This window comes from Ursus maritimus, unplaced genomic scaffold, assembly GCF_017311325.1.
Source record: "Ursus maritimus isolate PB19 unplaced genomic scaffold, ASM1731132v1 scaffold_1, whole genome shotgun sequence".
NCBI lineage: Eukaryota > Metazoa > Chordata > Mammalia > Carnivora > Ursidae > Ursus > Ursus maritimus.
The window spans coordinates 96,837,223-96,858,558 of record NW_024423343.1 but is presented as its reverse complement, the minus strand read 5'-3'; the positions used below and the strand labels follow the sequence as shown (position 1 = coordinate 96,858,558).

At 41.1% G+C, this 21,336-nt stretch overlaps 1 pseudogene; it reads right to left on the bottom strand.

Annotated features, from left to right (window-relative positions):
* Positions 1-10,873: 10,873 nt before the first annotated feature.
* Positions 10,874-21,121, bottom strand: LOC103658636 (annotated as a pseudogene).
* Between the last annotated feature and the right edge of the window lie 215 nt (positions 21,122-21,336).

The following is a 21,336-nucleotide window of genomic DNA, read 5'->3' as shown; positions in this document are numbered from 1 at the left end:
TATACTACCAAGTTCCCCTCTCTTATGATGGACACACTCCTTCCTCAGATGCTGAGAATGTCAGCTGGTGAAAACTCTAAACTGTGTTCTTCTGGCATCGTCTTTACTCTCTTGGAGTTGCCTTAACCAATTTCACGCCCCTTGCAGGGGGCTGCCTGCATCTCATATTCGTTGAGGCTGGGGTGTAATGTTTAGCCTTCTTACCTTCACTGGGGACAACTGGAAGGGCTATATAGCTCTAGTGCTCCCTGTAGCATCTGCTGAGGCCTCTCCTGAAACTGAATCGTGCTTCAACTCCTCCCTCTGCCCAACCCATCCCTCACTCCCTTACAGGTGCTGTTCCCAAACGTACTCCCCGCAACCCTCCTACATACAAACCATCATCTCAGAATCTGTTTCCAGGGATCTGAGCTAAGACACAGTGGTAGGGATATTCTGAGAACAAGTCGAAGTTTCCTTTAAACCTTATCACATACGGGCGGTGGCTCCTTTTTGCCTCACACAGGGTTGGCTTTCCCTTAGTGGAAGGTTTTCCGTAGAAAACCAATGAAGTTCTAAGGGGAGACTATACCTTAGTAGATATGATGGATTTAATTCCTCAGCAAATGCGCACAATCTTGATGATTAGTATGTTTGCTTTGTGGCATCTAATAAAGTTGAGAGGCTCGAAGAACTGATGTTTATTTTAACAAACCCAGTGGCACATGTTTTGAGTCTGTCAATATTAATTCTAATTCATAGATTGTATAAAAACTGGTGAAAAATCATGGTAAAATGAAAAGAACTTGACTTTGGAATTAGAGAAGTGAGCTGTCCATTACAAGATGGGTGTTGTACAAATGATCTTTTCTAACCTTTAGCTTTGTTAATCTCTAAAAAGAAAATAATACTCGTGTGTGTGTGTGTGTGTGTGTGTGTGTGTGTGTGTGTTTGTAAGAATTAAAGAAGATAATGTCTATAGAGTCCTTAGGTCTGTAGTGTTTAGGCTTGATACAAAGACTCATCCTTTTGTTCAACAAACATTCAGCATGGATCTTTATTAAGCAACAAATATTTATTATGTGCCTGGTCTTGTGTTAGGCGCTTGGGGCAGACGGATGGGCAAACACAGTCCCTATTTTCCCTTCGGGGCAAGAGGCATCCACATAAAGAAGAGGCAGCTGTATTAAAGATTGTCTTAGTCCATTTGGGTTGCTGTAACAGAGTGCCACAGACTGGGAGGCTTACAAACAACAAACAACAGAAATTTATTTCTCACAGTTCTGGAGGCTAGGGAGTCCAAGATCAAGGTGCTAGCAGATTTGGTGTCTGGTGAGAATCTGCTTCCTGTTCATAGACAACTGTCTTCTTACTGTCCTCACATGTAAAGGGGGGAAGGAAGCTCTCTGGGGTCTCTCTCTCTTTATTATTATTATTATTTTTATTTTTTTTTAGAGAGAGAGGTAGGGTGAGAGAGAGCTGGGGGCAAGGGGCAGAGGGCAAAGGAGAGAGAGAATCCAAAGCAGGCTCCACGCCCAGCACAGAAACCAACATGGGGCTGGATCTCACCACCCTGAGATCATGACCTGAGCTGAAATCAAGAGTCAGACACTTAAACCACTGAGCCACCCAGGCACCCCTCTGGGGTCTGTCTTATAAAGATACGAATCCCATTCATGAGGACACCACACTCATGACCTAATCACCTCCCAAAGGCTTCAGCTCCAAATGCCATCACATTGGGAATTAGGTTTGAACGAGTGAATTTTGGGGGAACCCAAACATTCAGTCTATGGCAGCTTGTTCAGCTTGATTCAGGATGGTAAGGCTTAAGATCTTACAATGACTTTTTGAAGTAGTCAGGGCTGGATTAAGGGTATGGTATTTAGATGTGTTTCCAGGGAGCCTAATTTGTAAAGTATTACAACATCCCTGCGTAAAATAGAGAAGATTGTATTTCCTGAACCTCCTGCTGGGGAGAGTGGGTTACACACGCTTGGATCCAGAGCCGAATTGCTGGAGATCGTGGTGAGAGTGAGCACTGCTGCCCTAGTCCTCTGTGCTTCTGTGTCATGGTGGTCTCCAGCCGCTCCTCCAACCATGCCTTGGAGGGACATAGCCAAACTATAGAAAGAGCCCAGATGTCCTTTGACAGGTGAATTGATAAAGAAGATGTAGTGTGTACACACACACACACACACACACACACACACACACACACACACTGGAATATTATGTAGCTATCAAAAAAAATCTTGCCATTTGCAATGACATGGATGGAGCTAGAAGATATTATGCTAAGCAAAATAAGTCAATCAGAGAAAGACAATTATCATATGATCTCACTGATATGTGGAATTTGAGTAATAAGGCAGAGGATCATAGGGGAAGGGAGGAAAGAATGAAACAAGAAGAAACCAGAGAGGGAGACAAACCATAAGAGACTCTTAATCTCAGGAAACAAACAGGGTTGCTGGAGAGGAGGGGGTGGGAGGGATGGGGTGGCTGGGTGGTGGACATTGGGGAGGGTATGTGTTGTGGAGAGCACTGTGTATTGTGTAAGCCTGATGAATCCCAGACCTGTACCCCTGAAACAAATAATACATTATATGTTAATAAAAAATTTAAAATAAAAAATAAATTTAAAAAATATCATTTTGAAGGAGCAACTATTTATAAGCCTACCGTGGGTGCCCACGTGTCACAATCCAGGCCACTGCATTACCAGTGTCAGCAAAGAAACCAAGGTCTAGAGTCAAGGGTACAGCTGGTTTGCAGGTGGTAGGACCATGCCAGGGACTCAGTCCTCTCAGATCCCAGCTCAGTCCCTCCACAGTTAAGCACGTGACTCCAAAACACTGGCACCAGAAGATGAGGCGTATGACAGTGGCATAAGCTCTTAGCATCGGTTTTACTTAAACACTCTTCATACGGGTCATTTTGTTGTCAGTTGTCCCAATCAGCGAGATGGATATAGGGTGTTGGGGCTGCAGCTGTTGTCTGCTCATTTAACCTCCGGAAGCAGATTTTATTAAAGTGTTCCTGTTGCTGAAAATGAATTACAAAGCTTTCCTTTTTCTGTAGGAAATCAGAGTGCCCAGATGAGATTACATGGCTTCCTATGATATCTAAATAAGATTAGTTTGCTGAAAATCCCATTAAAATCCCATTAAAGAGACGGTTCCGCTCCAGCCCCCCTTCTCCTCAGGCAAGTTCTGAGCAAGTTGACGAAAATTGTTCGGGGATGACACACAGCCATTGAGCCCCCCGTGGAGACAGGGGAGTGAGGGCGGAAATAGTCCCCCAACTCTGTTCATTGAAGGAATAGGATCTGTGTACATGGCCCATTACTTACGGATGACAGTTTTGGCTCTAAGGAGGGAAGACTTCAGGGAGGAAATGTAATAAGATAAAAGGATCAGGGGACGGCGGCATTGAGGTCATCCCCAGAGATGGTCCAGGAAATCATTAATTCATTTTGTTTCTGTGACAAGGATAATAATATTAATGCTAAAGTATTTATAGCCTTCCCTCAAGGCTGCTTCTGAGGGGGAGGGATCCTTTGCTCTCAGGAGGCTACTAAGCTTGCATTTTTGTTGTGTTGACCTAAGTGTCAGTTAACTTTGGTTGGGGCTGAGCAAAGTCAAGTTGATTTTCATCAGGAGGCGATGCTGGCAACTGCTGTGATGCCCAGACAGGGCCAGAGAGAGCAACGGAGAAGCCTGAGAGAGGAAAGGAAGGGGAACTGAGAGAGGATATCGTGACAGCAGGACCTTTGGGCGGGGGTGTCAGGCAAATGAGGTCTGCAATGCAATTACCCTCTTCATCTCTTCAAGGGGCTTCCTTGAGGATCTGTAGTGCTTTCCAACGATTTTTTGGGGCATGGAACTGAAGTTTTTTTGAATGGTCATGGTGTGGCCACGAAATGGCCAAATTTCATTTGTTCGTTAATTTAATTACCAACTTCTGCTTCAGGGGCAGGTGTTTATTAGCGATACAGAGAAGATGGATATGGACCCTGCTGTTTAAGGGGTTCATAGTCAAGCTCTGGGGATGGGTAAACAAATAGACATGATTTGGTTTCGTAGGCAATTCTGTGGAAGCAAATGCAGGGGGCAGAGGGGGTATTGGAAAGGGGTATGTTTACTGGACAGGCAGAGAAGACTCACAGAGGTGTCCTGGGTCATGACAACTCTGAGGGGTCAATCTGCTTAAGGCTTTACTAGAGCTTAAGTTTGGGGGTTTCCAACTGGCTACAAAAGCACCTCCTTCTATTTCTGGTTCCTCCTCACATCCTGTGGGGGGCCCGATGCTCAAACTTTCCATGATTTTCTCTAATGATGGGAGATGATGACTTTTATCAAAAAGTAAAAGTAATGTAATAAAGAGCAATCTTGAACATTTAGGGACCCTAATGACCTTTGTTTTGAGGGTCTTCACGAGAGGGGCACCGACTGAGCCTCGCCTTAGGTCTTATGAAACACAGATTTCACTTCTCACCATACCTCTTTATTAATACCATGTAGCTATTGTTGTTACTAAGTGGGGAATGGAATCTGATTCAGTCGTTTAGAATCCTTTGCCTTTTTACTTCTTTTTATTTTGAAATGAGTATAATCTGCATGTTAAGGGTTTCAGTGAAACACTTCAGGCCACTTCTTTTTCAAAACCATATCAACACAATTTAGTGAAACATAAAATAACAATAGACAGGATGAGTTAATAAAAATTTAGCTCTTTAAAAATATATATAATTCTTGGGGCACCTGGGTGGGGCAGTCGGTTAGGGTTCTGCCTTCCGCTCAGGTCATGATCTCAGGGTCCGGGGATCAAGCCCCACATCAGGCTCTCTGCTCAGTGGGGAGCCTGTTTCTCTCTTACTCCCTCTCCCTCTGTGTGCCCTCTCTCTCTTTCTCAAATAAATGAATAAATAAATCTTTAAAAAATATATAATTCTTACGGAAAGATAACAGACTTCAAGAAAATGAAAAACATCTATTAGTAAAAACAAATTTGCTAATAGCACTTTTTTTTTTGTCAGGGGACAGTGGTATTAGTTGGAGTGGGGATGAATTTTCTTCTTTCTTTCTTTTTTTTGAAAGTTTCCAAATTTACTAAAAATAAACGTGTCTTACTACTTTGGTAGTCAGAAAAAAAAAGTCTTAATATGGATTGGATACAGAGGTCAGACGGACAAGTCAACGCGTCTGTTCTTAGAATTCTAGCTCATTACCCCAAGTTTTGGTATTGTTAATTTTTTCGTAGTTACTTTTGAAAGATGAAATTAGGCCTTAAATCTTTGACATTTGTGTTCAATTAAGTGATAGTTACTGTAGTTTTGGAAGCAGACTGACACCATGCTCTTCCTAAGAGCGGTCATGATAGCGCATATGATGGACGGGATGACAACGAAATCACGACTTCAAAAGGCTGTGGATCCCTGCAGAGTTAAATGAGGTCAGCTCTGAACTCCCACAGGTAAGGAAATAAAAATTTAGAGCTTTATTCAAAGACACTCATTTTCTCCAAGGTCATCCACCACAGATGGAAATGAACCAGAACCCAAGTCTTCAGATTTCTAGTTAATTTCTCTCTCCACTACCCCATGCTATTATTGTTATATTATTGTTAATGTTTCTTTGCCTGCCAGGAACTACACTGATTAGTTTTCAGCGTGTTTGTTCCAGCCTTTTTAGACTTTAATGTTTTTGCATGCTCCTGCATGAACTTAGGTGGTTAATCCTGGAAAATGAATTCCTTTTTTTTTTTTTTTCCATCTGGGGGTTGCAACTTGTGGTAGTAGTTTTCTTTTTCAGCTTTGATTTTGATCACTTTCAATGTAGACTGGCTTTTGAATTATTTTTTATTTTTATTTTTATTTTTTTTTTAAAGATTTTATTTATTTATTTGACAGAGAGAGACAGCCAGCAAGAGAGGGAACACAAGCAGGGGGAGTGGGAGAGGAAGAAGCAGGCTCATAGTGGAGGAGCCTGATGTGGGGCTCGATCCCATAACGCCGGGATCACGCCCTGAGCCGAAGGCAGACGCTTAACGACTGAGCCACCCAGGCGTCCCTGTATTTATTTTTTTAAAAAGGTCTTATTTGGATACACGTTTCGTTGCTCAGCACACTTCTTTATTAGTACCATGCAGCTTTTTTGCTATTGTGGTTATTAAGATGGGAAATTCAATTCAGTAGAAACTGCTCTTTGAACTTGTTTTTTCAGCTAATCGTACAGTCGTAGAGACACTATGTATGGGCATAACTCTAGTCCTGTTTGCGCTCTGAGGTTGGGTGTCATGGGTGTGATGTGGGAAGTGAATGCCATTTACTTAGACACAAAAGAGCTCTGAACAGAAAGGATAAACATAATCAGATTTATTCAGAGAACTTCAGATTCCCAGATTTTATTTTTGGACCACCTGAGTAGAGGGCTAATACAAAATTTATCAATTTTCTATGTTGTGATTCAGTTGAATAGGTCCTTATTATTTGAGTGACAGATCTTAAGCGGTTGAAAGTGCAATCTTCACCTTGCTTATCCTCATTAAAGATTCTGACTTTGGAGAGGATGTACGTCAGGCCTTTTCTATTTTCCCCAATACCTTGCAATTGTCACTAGATTGATGAATTTGTTTCATCCTCAATTTTCTTTACTGTGTTTATCTTAAGGCGGGTTAACTTTGGTCAGACAGTCTATCCTTCCTGTGTTCAAGTGGACAGATGAATTTGTTTCATCCTCAATTTTCTTTACTGTGTTTATCTTAAGGCGGGTTAACTTTGGTCAGACAGTCTATCCTTCCTGTGTTCAAGTGGACAATGAATCGTTTCCTGCTATTTGTTTTATTTATGAAAATGAGTTTGACCCAAATGTAAATGCATTATGTGCCTTTGACTTTCTGGGATTTTTTAAACTTTAGCTTCAGGAAAAAAAAAAAAACCCAAAACCTCAGCTAGATTAAATAAGGGCAAATTAATAATAAATACATGACTTAAAACAGTCAAAGGACAACAGGAATGTTTTCTTTGGAATTGAGAAAGAGCTTAGTTGGGTTCTCTACCAGTGAGATGACAAGCACGTTTCTTAATGCATCTGTAGGTGTCACTATTGAGATACTTTACCGAAGTGAGCTCTGGGCGGATTTGAATCTGAGAAAGGGCTTCCGGGATGCATTTTATATAGTGCTTTTGACTAACTCTTGTAATATATATATATTTTTCTGATATGAGCATAGTACTTAAGTCTGATTTCCTGGCACAATTAAAGCAACTAATTGAACAAATGGAATGTTCTATTCTTTTGGAGCAAAGAAATCACTTTGGACAAGGACATACAGGAACAGAGTGGAATAAAGTATAGAAATAATTCCTTGAATTTTGCTTCAATGTTCCTAGGTTAGTAGTTTGCAAAAATTAATGTTTTCACACTTCCTTATTCTCCTTCCCACTGTCAACACACACCAGTAGAAAAGCCGTGCTCGTGTCAGATCTTCTGCGTGCGAGGTTCACTTCCAGATGGTACGTTTTCTTCATTGGGAATCAAAACAGGGTTTAACTGATATCCCTGATTTTCTGAAGGGAGCTCCCAAGTTAGAACTGGGATAAATTTCAACCTTTTGGGATTCTAGCTTCCGACGTTATAGGAGTTCTTCTCTTACTGTTTTTGTTCATCAAGTGATTTGAGAACTTGGGGAGATCCCCTGGCAGGACTAAACCTCAGGAAATTGTTAAGGGGTGATCTATCGTTATGTGTATATGTGTGCTTCTTAAGTTCTCTATTTTTCGAGCTTCCCCTCCCAACCAATATTTGAGTTAATTACACTGTTGAGTAGTTCCTGCTCTCCTATTATGTATGTTTCATTTTTCTAGAGGTTAGTGATATAAAGCAACACCAGGAACGATCCTTACTTTTCAGAATCTTTGCGTTCAATAGCAAGAAGAGACAAGTGGAGTGAATGGTAAGGAAGCTGAGAGCAAATTAGTTCATGTGGAATCTAAAGAGAACTGCCAGATTTGCTTGGGAGTCTGGAAATATTTCAAGGAGAATTTTGCTGAGTCAAGCTGAATGGAGTTGACTGTGGGGACAGAGTGGTGGGGAGAGATAGGACCGTTTGAGGCATATGCGGCATTACTTACGAGGGCCACAGACACAAAACACTAGGTATATTGGGGGACAGTGAGTCCTTAGGTGTGGCCGAAGTGCAAGGATGAGAGGGAGGTGGGGTAGGCGGTGCCTCTGTGGTGTCCCTTCTATGGGACGCTCTGTGTTTCACCAAAAGAGCTGACCTCAAAGGTTAGTACCACAGACGGGCTTTTTTTTTTTTTATTAAGATTTTACTTATTTATTTGAGAGAGAAAGAGAGAGAGAGAGAGAGAGCATGAGCCGGGGGAGGAGCAGAGGGAGAGGGAGAAGCAGACTCCCCACCGAGCAGCGCTCCCAAATCAGAACTTGATCCCAGGACCCTGGAACGTGACCTGAGCCGAAAGCAGACACTTAACCGATGGAGCCACCCAGGTGCCCCTCACAGACATTCTTTTGACTTTATTTTTTCCCAACAGACAGCTGCTTGCGTTCAACTCCTTCAAACAGAATAAGGCAGGTTCCTGAATGAACACTTTCTATGTCAGAGTTGACACTTGTCATTAGTTTTTTTAGATAGTAGTTGTCTTGACTACTTATTGGTCTTACACGTGAGGAGGTCAGTTGGAAGGACCGCGTTGTTGAGTGTTTTGCGATTGATGCGGTTAACTAAGGGATTTCTGTTACAAATGGGTATTAGGCATTCTGCTCTGCACTGAACATTAGCCTGGCTTTTATGGCTTATATAAAAGTGCCTATTACTTATATAGTCCTTAATATGTGCCAGACACTGTTCTAGATGCTTTACATATACTAACTAACCACCCTGTGATGTAGGTAATATTATCATCCCAATTTTATAATTAAAGAAACGAGGCACAGAGGATTAGAAGACTTGTCCAAGGTCATACAAGTAACAACTGAAAGAGCTGGGATTTGAACTTGGGTAGTTTGGTTAAGGCCACACACAGTCTAGTAATGGGATATTGCGTATTAGCTGAATTGTACTATATAAAAAGGTTATTTTTCTTTTATGGCGAATAGGGACAAGTCTAACCGTTTCATTTGGATGGGCTTCTGGGAAAGCAACTGAGAGAGATTCATGGCCAGAGAAAGTGGGGATGGGCAACAGATAGCTCCTCTGATCAATTCAGGAAGGCTCCCTGGATGAATGATTTCTTTATTCTTGGAGGATGACTGAAACAACAAACTCTGGAAAAAACGAAAGAACTTTCTATGATCTTCTTAGAAATTATTTTCTAAGTAGCTTCTCTGAATAGTCCCAACTGGATGGATCCGACTCAAGAGGTTTGAAGACATGTACATGGCAAACTATGAATATTACCATTTTATTTCATGTTTATAGAGCAAGAACGGTATCCTTGGGGCTGTACAGATTCAAAAAGACATCATTCCTGCCCTCAGGGTTTACAGTCAGATTGGAAATATTTTACCGGATCCAAATGTCTGAGTGTTACGCATCGCTTGCCCCTCTCTGCTTCCCTCCATTTTCAATCAGCACATACTCCCAGGGTGATCGACACTCCAACATCAGCCACACTGATTTTACTCAATGCTTTAGTCAGGGGAAAAGTTGAATGTGCTTAAAATATTCTTTTTTTCTTTTCTTTTGAGCAGTTATACTTCAGAAATGGTATTCACCAACTTTTATGTATGTGGCAATCAGCTGTTCCATTAGCTTTCCCTGTGAAGCTGGGAGGTCAGATCAAGAAGTGAAGGGACGAGAAAGAAGTGCTAGGAAAATCTATTTACTAATAAATTCCCCACTTGCAGTCCTGGCCATATATGTGAGCACAGGAGGTGATTTAAACATTTCTGGCAATTTTCTGACAGCCTGTTATAGAAAAGCACATGTTTCAGTGTGGAGAAAGGAGCTTAAGATTGGCGAACACCCGAATGGGGGACAAGACCCAAGCTCACCTCCTGCACATTTTATGTCATTTAATCTTCTCAGCTAACATGGAAGGCAGGCACTCTTTTATATTAATAGTCAAGGAATCTGAGGCTCAGAGGGATTACATGACTGGCTCAAGGTCACACAGCCAGGAGAGGTGGGCCTGTGAGTAGCAAACTCTTGGTTCCAAAGCCATGTGCTGTCTGATGTGGACAATGAGTGCCATTCAGAGTCAAATACTGTACTCCTCTTACAACATCCCATTGGGTACTCTTATTGTCCTATTACACTACCTTCTTTTTTAGAGGCAAGACGTCAAGATTACTCTTCTAGCTTTCCTTTATTTGTGCATATTGCCCTTGGCAACTGCAATATTATCATTGAGATTTTCATTTAAATCTGATGCGATTCGATTCTTTGCTTCTGTTCTTTTTCAAGAGCAGGTGAGAGAATGACAACACAGGTTGTTCCCAACTTCAGTCCCCCTCAGAAGAAGACCAACTAGCAACCATCCATAGATAAGACACCAGGGTGAAAACTCCAGAACCTGGGCTGGGGCTGAAGCACCCATCTGAATCACAGACACTGAGAAAGACTGCATTAGAAGGGTAAGAGGAGTGATTTCACTTTGACCACATCACTGTACCACAGAGAGGGCCCCCATGAGCCTTTGGTTTGTCCAGTGGGAAAAGAGAGGCCAAGGTGGAATCCAGCTCCCTCAATGTTATGGGATGCTTCCCAGAAAGCCCCCTGGGTCCTGCCTCTTGGGGATCATTGAGGGAATCCGCAGGGCTGGACCACTGGGGGTCAGATAGAGACAGAAAAGGGGGGAAGAGATTACAGCAGCCAGTGCTCAGATCTAGGCAGACTCCTAGCCGGCTGCTAGGCCAAGCTGGCAGCTCCATCTATCCAGGGAGTTTGGTTATCAGTTCTGCCTGATTTGAGTCTCTAGCTAATGGGGACAGGCTGTGGAGCCTGTTCTACAGCCCTTCCTGGGAAGGAAGCAAATTTACAGACCTGCATACCAGCTGAGCATAGCCACCAGTCCTGCCTGACTAGGAAGCTTGGCCACGGAGCCTGGACAGCCAGGGAGCCTGACAGACCCATTGAGGCAGGGAGTCAAACTTGCATCCCTGATCAACTGTTGAGCAAAGCCTGTGGTCCCGCACAATCAGGGAGTCTGAACAATGACCCTGGGCATGTTCTTTTTTTTTTTTTTTTTCAGGCAGTTGAGCACAAATATTTTAATTCTCTGAAATGAAGTCCACTTTAAGAGTTATGTACGGTTCAAAGCTCATTTCTAGGAGGTGTCCCATCTATCACCCTTTTAAGGGACATAAATTTGTGAAAGGATATCACCAGAAGCTACCTAAACATTTCAGCTAAGGGTCAAGAGAAAGTGAAGTGTGTTTTCACACAGAAATCCAAAGAGGACAATCAGAATGAAACAAGTTCAACATGGTCATACAAACCTTGGGAAAGGAGCTAAAGTGGAAGCCCAAGCTGGTGAGAGAGTAGGAAAAGGAAAGAAAACATGGGTCAAACAGATCACAGGCAGAAAGCCAGTACCAATGCTGGCTTTGGCCTTATATCTAAGTAACCCCTATTTTTTGTCATAGGTAACTCCAATAATAGTCTCATTGTTGCAAAACCAGTCCAAATGCTACCAAGTTAAAAAGAAGTCCCTCATTGACTTGTTGGGTGTAGGTGGTAACCCCTGTCCTCCCACACCAAAAGAGATCAGTTCTGGCAAGAAAGCTCCAGTGTGCCTTGATGGTGCTGTTAGTAGGATGCCTTAGGTCAGACACGTCCCAGCGATGTTCAGCTGGCTGAGATAAAGGTGAGAGGAGACTGGGCCTTATTACTCAATCATCTTCTTGGCCTTGAAGAAGCGACGCAGGTAGAAGACCTGCCAGGTGGCTAGTCCAATGAGGCAGAACATTGAAAAGATGCTGAAATACAGGACCCGAGTGTTTGTTGACTCATTGGTATCTCGCATCTCCTCTTCTCACTTCTTCATGTAGGCAAAATCATTAACGATGGATTCTGATAGGTCTTCTAAGCGTTGGAGCTCCACCTCTAAAGGTTTGAGCTTCTCAACCTTGGCAATCTCTTCGTAATTTTTCACCTCCACTCCATGCGTCATGTCTAGAATCACGAGTTGATCAGGTATCCGCCCTGTTCCCTTGCTCTCAAACACACTTCAAACATGCCATAATCTTCAGCAGTAAAGGCAAATTTCCCATTGGTTGCATCTTCCTTGGAGTACAGAATATGACCAGCAGAATCTGTGATCTTGAGGTGGGTATGCAGGCCGCCAGTGCCCCCAGACTGGTCTGTGACCTCGTAAGTGCCCGTCACCAGCAGGTCCTTGTGGATCTCCTCACACGGGCACTTGTGGGAGTTAATGGGCAGATGGAAGGAGATGGCAAACACCGAACTGGGGCCAAGAAGGAGGAAAAGCAGCAGTGGTAATGGGCAAGGGCCATGCTGAGCTGGTAGGCCAGACAGACCAGACACGGTGCCGGAGACTGTTCACACCCTCAGCCTATGGCCCTGCCTGATTGCTGAACATAGCCTGTGACTTCACCCAGGCAGTGAGACCACCCAGTGAACCTGCCCAATTGTGGAACATAGCTGTGGCTTCACCTGACCAGGGATCCTGGAAAGTGACCCTGCTCAACCACAGATCATAGTCTTCAGACCCACCCAACTTTAGACTGGAGGTCCTGACCAACCAAAGAGCCTGGGCCTAACCTTGCCCAACAGTGGAGTTCAGCTAGTGGCCTACCTGATTGCAAAGCCCAGCCTGTGACTCTACCTGACCATAAGAGCCCACCTTGTAGGCCTGCCTGAATACAGAATCCAGCCAGAAACACCATCTGGTTAGGAAGCACAGCCTGAGATTCCACCCAACAAGGAGTGTGTGTGTGGCACAGCCCACAGTGTTGCCCATATTGTGGTGTCGAACCAGAAACATTGCTCTGCCAAGAAACATAGCCTGCGACCTCCCCAGACCAGAGGTGTTTGCAGAGCCCAGCTAGTGACCCCACCTGACTGCAGAGGCAAACCAACAGGCCCACACAACCATGGAGCCCATCCAGCAACACCACCCCTACCTGAAAGCATGGGCAGTGGCCTTGACCAACTGGGACCCCAATAGAGAGTCCCATCTGTTCACAGACATTACCAGATAACCCACCCAGCACCCCAAGATGAACTGACTGATGAAGGTCTTTCCCTGCTTATGTGAACCTGTGAAATCTGGGAGAAGAGTGCTTACTCACATGCAGAGACACCAGTGCAAGCAACCAAGGTTCCCAAAGAATCAGGTAAACTTGACACCACCAAAGGAAACTAATAAAGCTCCAATAACTAACCCTAAATAAATGGAGGTGTGTGAACAATCTGACAAAGAAATCAGAATAATCCTTTAAAAGTATTTCAGTGAACTAAAAGAAATGCAGATAGCTAAATGAAATTGGTCAAAATGCACGAACAAAATGAGAACTCTGTTTCAACAAAGAAATAGAAACTATCAAAAAAGACAACCAAACAAAAATCTAGTTGCTGAGGAATATGATGACTAAACTCAAGAATTCATTTGGGAGTTTCAACAGTAGATGGAACCAACCAGAAGAAAGCAAGCATGAGCTCAATGATAGGTCATTTGAAATTATGCAGTCAGAGGAGCAAAATGAAAACAGAATGAAAAAGATGGAAGAAAGCCTACAGGACGTATGGGATAGAATCAGAAGAAACAATATATGCATTATGGGAATTGCAGAAGTAGAAGAGAAAGAGAAAGGGACAGAAAATCTCTTTAAAATAATACTGGCTGAAAACTTCCCAAACGTAGGGAGAGAAATGGCTATCCAGATTCATGAGGCCAAAGACCCCAAGTAGGTTGAACTGAGAAACATCATAATCAAATTCTTAAAAATCAAAGACAAAGAGAATTTTGAAAGAGTCAAGGGAACGGCCACTTGTCACATGCAAGGGAGTCCCAATAAAACCATAAGTGTATTTCTAGGAGAAACTTTGAGGCCAGGAGAGAGTAGGATGATCAAAATACTGGAAGGGGGAGAAAAACCCTGCCAACCAAGAAAGTTATACACAGCAAAGCTGTTTTTCTGAAATAAAAGAGAGGTGGCAACAAAACAAACAAAAGCTAAGGGAGTTCATCACTTAGACCAATTTACAAGATGTTACAAGGCATTCTTCAGGCTGAAGTAAAAGGGTGCTAACTAACGTTACAAAAGCATACGACTGTTTAAAACTCACCAGTACAGGTAAATATAGAGTAAAAGTCAGATCTCTGTTATTGTAATGGTGGTACATAAAGCACTTACAATTCCAATTTAAAAGTTTAAAAATAGTCTTAAAATTACTGTAATTGTTGTAATTTGTTATTGGGTAGAAAATATAAAAAAGATATAAATGTAACATTAATAACCTGAAGTGTGAGGTGTGTGTGGGGGGGTGTAAAAGTATAAAGCTTTGTATGCTATCAAGTTAAATTCTTATCAGTTTAAAATAAAATGTTATAACTATAAGATATTTTATGTAAGCTTCATGGTCCTCACAAAGGAAAACCCTGTAGATGTTACATAAAACATGACGAAGGAGTCGAAGCATACACCACAAAATAGTCCCCAAATCACGAAGAAAGACAACAAGAGAAAGCAAGGAACAAAGGATCTATAAAACAGTCAGAAGATGGTTAACAAGATGGCAGCGGTGAGTCCTCACCTGTCAATAATTACTTTAAACATAAATAGATTGAAGTCAGTAATCAAAAGACACAGAATAGCTGAATGGATTACAAAAACAAGATCTAACCATATGCTGTCTAAAAGAGACTCTCTTTAGCTTTAAGGACATAGAATCTGAAAGCGAAGAGATGGAAAAATATATTTCAAGCAAAAAAAAAAAAGCAGAGTGGCTACACTTCTATCAGACAAAATAGTTTTTTTAATTTTTTAATTTTTTAAAGATTTTATTTATTTGTCAGAGAGAGAGGGAGAGACAAAAAGAGAGAGAGCCCATACAGGGGGAGTGGCAGGCAGAGGGAGAAGCAGACTCTCTGTTGAGCAAGGAGCTCAGTGAGGGACTCGATCCCAGGACCCTGGGATCCTGACCTGAGCCTAAGGGAGACGCTTAACCGACTGAGCCACCCAGGCATCCCAGACAAAATAGGTTTTAACCCAAAAATGCTCACAAGAAACAAAGAAGGTCATTACATAATGATAAAAGGTCAATTAATTAAGAAGATATAACAATTGTAAATATTTATGCACCCAACATCAGAGAACCTAAATATCTAACGCAAATACTAACAGAACTAAAAGGAAAATTAAACAGCAATGTGTGAATAATTGGGACTTGAATACCCCACCTTCAATGATGGACAGATCATCCAGACAGAAAGAAACTCGGTAATAAAAAAGGGAATTTGAAAAATACTGTAAATCAAATGGACCTCTCAAACATATGCAGAAAACTCCACCAGTGGTGCACATGGAGCATTCTCCAGGATGAGTCATCTGTTAGGTAACAAAATAAGTCTTAAAACATTTAGGGGGATTGGGGCGCCTGGGTGGCGCAGCGGTTAAGCATCTGCCTTCGGCTCAGGGCATGATCCCGGCGTTATGGGATCGAGCCCCACATCAGGCTCCTCTGCTATGAGCCTGCTTCTTCCTCTCCCACTCCCCTGCTGTGTTCCCTCTCTCGCTGGCTGTCTCTATCTCTGTCAAATAAATAAATAAAAATCTTAAAAAAAAATTTAGGGGGATTGAAATTATATTGATTATGTTTACCTATCCCAGTGGTATGAAACTAGAAATCAATAATAGGAGGAGTGCTGGAAAATTCATAAATACTTGGAAATTGACACACTCTTGAACAACCAATATATCAAAGAAGAAATCCAAGAGATATAAAAAAATACATTGATAGGGCACTTGGGTGGCTCAGTCAGTTAAGCATCTGCCTTCAACTCAGGTCATGATCACAGGGTCCCAGAATTGAGCCCCGGATCAGGCCCCCTGCTCAGTGGGGAGTCTGCTTCTTCTTCTCCCTCCACCCCTCCCTTCCTCTTGTGCCCTCTCTCTCTCAAATAAATAAATAAAATCTTTTTAAAAATATGTTGAGACAAATGGAAATGGAAGCACAACTTACGAGATACAGCAAAAGCAGTTCTAAGAAGGGAGTTTATAGCTATAACCACATACATCAAGAAAAAAGAAAGATTTCAAAAAACAACCTAACATTACAGCTCAAGGAATTAGAAAAATAAGAACAAATTAAGTCCAAAGTTAGCAGAAAGAAGGAAATAATAAAGATTAGAACACGAATAAATAAAATAGAGATATGGAAACAATAAAAAAGATTAACAAAACCAGAAGTTGATTTTGAAAAGATAAACAAAATCCACAAAACTTTAGCTAGACTAATCAAGAAAAAGAGAGAGGATTCAAATAAATTAAATTGTAAGTAAAAGAGGAAACATTACAACCAATGCCACAGAAATACAAAGAGACTACTGTCAACAGTTTTACACCAACAAATTGGACAACCTGTAAGTAATAGACAAATTCCTAGAAATATACAACCTGTCAAGACTGAATCATTGGGGCGCCTGGGTGGTTCAGTTGGTTAGGTGACTGACTCTTGGTTTCAGTCAGGTCATGATCTTAGGGTCATGAATCTGAACCCTGTGTTGGGCTCCGTGCTTAGTGTGGAGTACGCTTGGGACTCTCTCTCCCTCTCCCTCTGCCCTTCTTCTGTGTTCTCTCTCTAAAATAAATAAATAAATCTTCAAAAAAGACTGAATCATAAAGAAATAGAAAATCTGAACAGACTGATAATGAATAAAAAGATTGAATTAATAAAAAACCTCCTCACAAAGAAAAGCCAGGAACCAGATGGTTTTACTGATGAATTCTAACAAACATTTAAAGAAGAATGAAAGTCAATTTCTTTTCAAAGTCTCCAAAATATTGAAGAGGAGGGAGCATTCCCAAACTCATTTTACAAGACCAGAATTACTTTGATATGAAAACCAGATGAGGACATTACAAGAAATGAAAATTATAGGCCAATATCACTGATGAACATAGATGCAAATATTCTCAGCAAAATACTAGCAAACCAAATTCAACAGCACATTAGAAGGATCGTACACCATGATCAAGAGGGATTCATCCTCTCTATGTGAGGATGACTCAACATATGCAGATCAGTAAATGTGATACATCATTTAATAGAATGAAATATAAAGCCATATGACCATCCCAAGAGAGGCAGAAAATACATTTGACAAAATTAAATAACCTTTTATTTGGATAAAAATTATCAAAAAATTGGGTGTAGAAGGAATGTACCCCAACATACTAAAGGCCATATATAACAATTCCATAGCCAGCAACATACACAACAGTGAAAGATTAAAAGTTCTTCCTCTCAAATCAGGATCAAGAGAAGGGTGCCCATTCTCACCACTCCTATTCAACAGAGTACTGGATGTCTTAGAGCATTTAGTCAAGAAGAAGAAATAAAAGGCATCCAATTGGAAAGGAAGAAGTAAATATGTCTCTGTTTGCTGATGATATTATCTTTTATATATAGAAAATCCCCCCAAACTCCACTAAATTCTGCTAGAGCTACTAAACAAATTCAGTAAAGCTGCAGGCTACAAAATCAATATATAAATATCTGTTGCATTTTTATACCCACAATGAACTATCTGAAAAAGAAAACAATCTCATTTACGGTAGCATTAAAAATAATAAAATACTTAGGAATAAATTTAACCAAGGTGGTGGAATATTGGTACTATAAAAACTATAAGACATTGATGAAAGAAATTGAAGAAGACATAAATAATAGAAAAATATCTCATGTTCATGGATCTGAAGAATTAATATCATTAAAAATGTTCATACTCTCAAAAGCCATCTATAGATATAATGTAATCTTTATCAAAATGTCATGGCATTTTTTTTTTTACAGGAATAGGAAAAAAGCTAAAGTTCATATGGTACCACAAAAGACTCTTAATAGCCAAAGAAATCCTGAGAAAGTAGAAGACAGGTGGAGGCATCACACTCCTTGATTTCACACTATATTGTAAAATATACTAATCCAAACATATGGTACTGCATTAAAAGAGACGCATGGATCATTGGAAGAGAATCAAGAACACAGAAACCCAATGCATATACTGTCAACTAATATTCATCAAGGGAACCAAGAATATTCAATGGAGAAAAGGTAGTGTCTTCAATAAATGGTGTTGGAAAAACTGGATATTTATATGCAAAAGAATAAAACTGGATTCATTTCTTACAATGTCCACAAAAATTAACTCAAATGGATTAAAGATGTAAATATAAGACTTGAAACTATAAAAGTCCTCGAAGAAAACATAAAGAAAAACTCCTTGACATGGGTCTTGGCAATGATTTTTTGGATATGACACCAAAAGCACAAGGAACAAATGCAAAAATAAATAAGTCGAACTACAACAAACTAAAAAGCTTCTACTGAGCAAAAGAAGTGATCAGCACAATGAAAAGGCAACCTCTGGAATGGGAGAAAATATTGCAAATCACATATCTTACAAGAAGTTAATATCCAGGGGCGCCTGGGTGGCTCAGTCATTAAGCATCTGCCTTTGGCTCAGGGTGTGATCCCGGAGTCCTGGGATCGAGCCCCACATCAGGCTCCTCTGCTGGGAGCCTGCTGCTTCCTCTCCCACTCCCCCTGCTTGTGTTCCCTCTCTCGCTGGCTGTCTCTATCTCTGTCAAATAAATAAACAAAATCTTAAAAAAAAGAAGTTAATATCCAAAATATGGAAGGAACTCATACATATCAGTGGGGAAAAAGAATAATCAGATTAAAATGGGCAATGGACAAGAATAGACTTTTTATTCCCCCTGGGGAATTGACCATACAGATGGTCAATAGGTACATGAAAAGATGCTCAACATCACCAAACATCAGAGAAAGGCAAATCAAATCCACAATGAGACATTACGTCACGCCTGAAACAATGGCTATGTGTCAAAAAAGGCAAGAGGTAAGCGTTGGCAAGGAGGTGGAGGAAAGGAAACAGTTGCACACTGTTGGTATAATTGTAAATTGGTTCAGTCACTACGGAAGACACTATGGAAGTTCTTCAAAAAATTAAAAATAGAACTACTGTATGATCCAGAAATCCCACTTCTGGGTATATAACCAAAGGAAATGAATTCATTATCTCAAAGAGATATCTGACCCCATGTTTATTACAGCATTTTTTTTTCAATAGCCAAGGCATGGAAACAACATGTCTGTCAACAGATGAATGAATAAAGAAAATGTGATGTATGTAATGAAATACTATTCGGTCATACAAAAGGAAATTCTGCCACTTACAACAACATGGATGAACCTTGAGGGCATTATGCTAAGTGAAATAAGACAGAGAAGAGAAATGCTGTATGATCTCACTTATACATAGGATCTAAAAAACCTGAACTCACAGAAACAGTAAATTGGTGGTTGCCAGGAGTTGGTGGGGAGAGTTGGGTCAAGTTGGTTAAAGAGAACAAACTTCTAATTTTAAGATGAATTAAGTTCTGGAGATGTAATGCATAGCATAATGGCTACAGATAACAATACTGTGTTGTATACTTGCAAATTGCGAAGAGGGTAGATCTTAAGAATTCTCATCACACATACAAAAATGGTAACCATGTGAGATGATGGACATATTTATGAACCTTATTATGGCAACTATTTTGCAATATATCAAATCATCACATCGTACACCTTAAACTTATACACTGCTATTTGTCAATTATATCTCAATAGAGCTGGTGTAAGAAAAAAAGCAGACGAGAGCCTCTCCTTTGCCCTGGACATCACCCCATGCTGTGTGCAAGGGATGAAGGTGATGTACTCCCTGACGCCTGAGACGTGAAAGGCTGCCTGCATCAGGGAAGGCTGACAGAGGTCATGGCTTGATAATCAATTACAACACGAGAAGAGATTGGTGGGTAGCCTTCTGGGTTAAGAATGGCTCAGGACTGTTCGCAGGACAGAGATTGGAAGGTGACCAGGTGACTTCCCCATCTGGCTGGTCTCTTCTGTGATGAGAAGTCCCTTGAGTGTCATGTGAAGCTTGCGTGTCATAGACCTCTGACCCTCGGTCTTTATGATATTCTGGTTTAATTATCCTGGGGTTAAATTGGTTGTTTTCTGAAGATAAAATGGCAGTTAACCTTTGTTCCTAAGGCTGGGCAATAATTGGGCCTAAGTAATTTGAAATGATCTGCCCACGCACTCACAAGCTATCGTTCAATTTTCAGGCTACAAACAAATGTGAAAAGATCCCACCCTTAGTAAGTTGATTTCACAGTTGAAACATTAGAATCAGTCTTGAGAAAGAATTGGCTCAGCTTCAGAAATTCTAACAACTTATAGTATAAGTGTTTCACTGATTTATTCAATAGATTTCAACAAACATCCATTGTGGGCAGGGCACTCTGCTGGGCAATGCAGTCTGAAGTCAGGGCTCATTTGAACCCATTGAAGAAATGCTAGGTGGATCCAATGGATTCTGTGGGTTTTTTTTTTTTAATTTTTAAAATTTATATACTTCTTCCTTTTGCATGGTCAGTGGGGGGGGGGCGGTGGGGGTTAAAATCCCTGTAAGTGGACATTCAGGGAACAATTCCAAACTTCTCATTACATTAGTGCTTGGCAGATGACCAAAGACTTCAAGGGAAATTCAGATCACTAAAGGAAAAAAAAAAACAACAACACCCAGGAAACCCCCAAACAACCACCACCATGAAACTGTAAAGGAGAATCCAGTGGGGTTCAGAAACAGGAATAAATATCTTCTAGTGGGTTGATTCTCAGTGGCAGAATTTCATGGGGGATGGGAGTGGATTTGCCAATAACTAACTCTGCCATTAACTAGAGATTTCATTAGGAAATCTCTTCATGTCTGGGGGCTTTGATTTCCTTATCAGAAGACCGTCCTGTTAGGAAAGTCCTCCGACCCACATTTGCTGTCCACTGTGTGGTCTCCTGTCTTCGCTGCTTCATGTACAGATGAACCTGGCCTCTTGTCCTTGTCCTCCAGCTCATCCATTCACCCTTACGCAAGGGCATTGCTTCAGCGCTAATCCCCTCTCTCTAACACTCTTTTTTTTCTTTCTTCTCCTGGATCATATCCATAAGTCTACAACCTGCTATCCTATCTGCCATCTTAAATAACAACTCCCATATCTCTCATCTCTCTCTGCTCTCACTCTATTTCACCTTACAGCACCACTTCTCAAAGTGTGCTTAACATTCCCTCAGCTC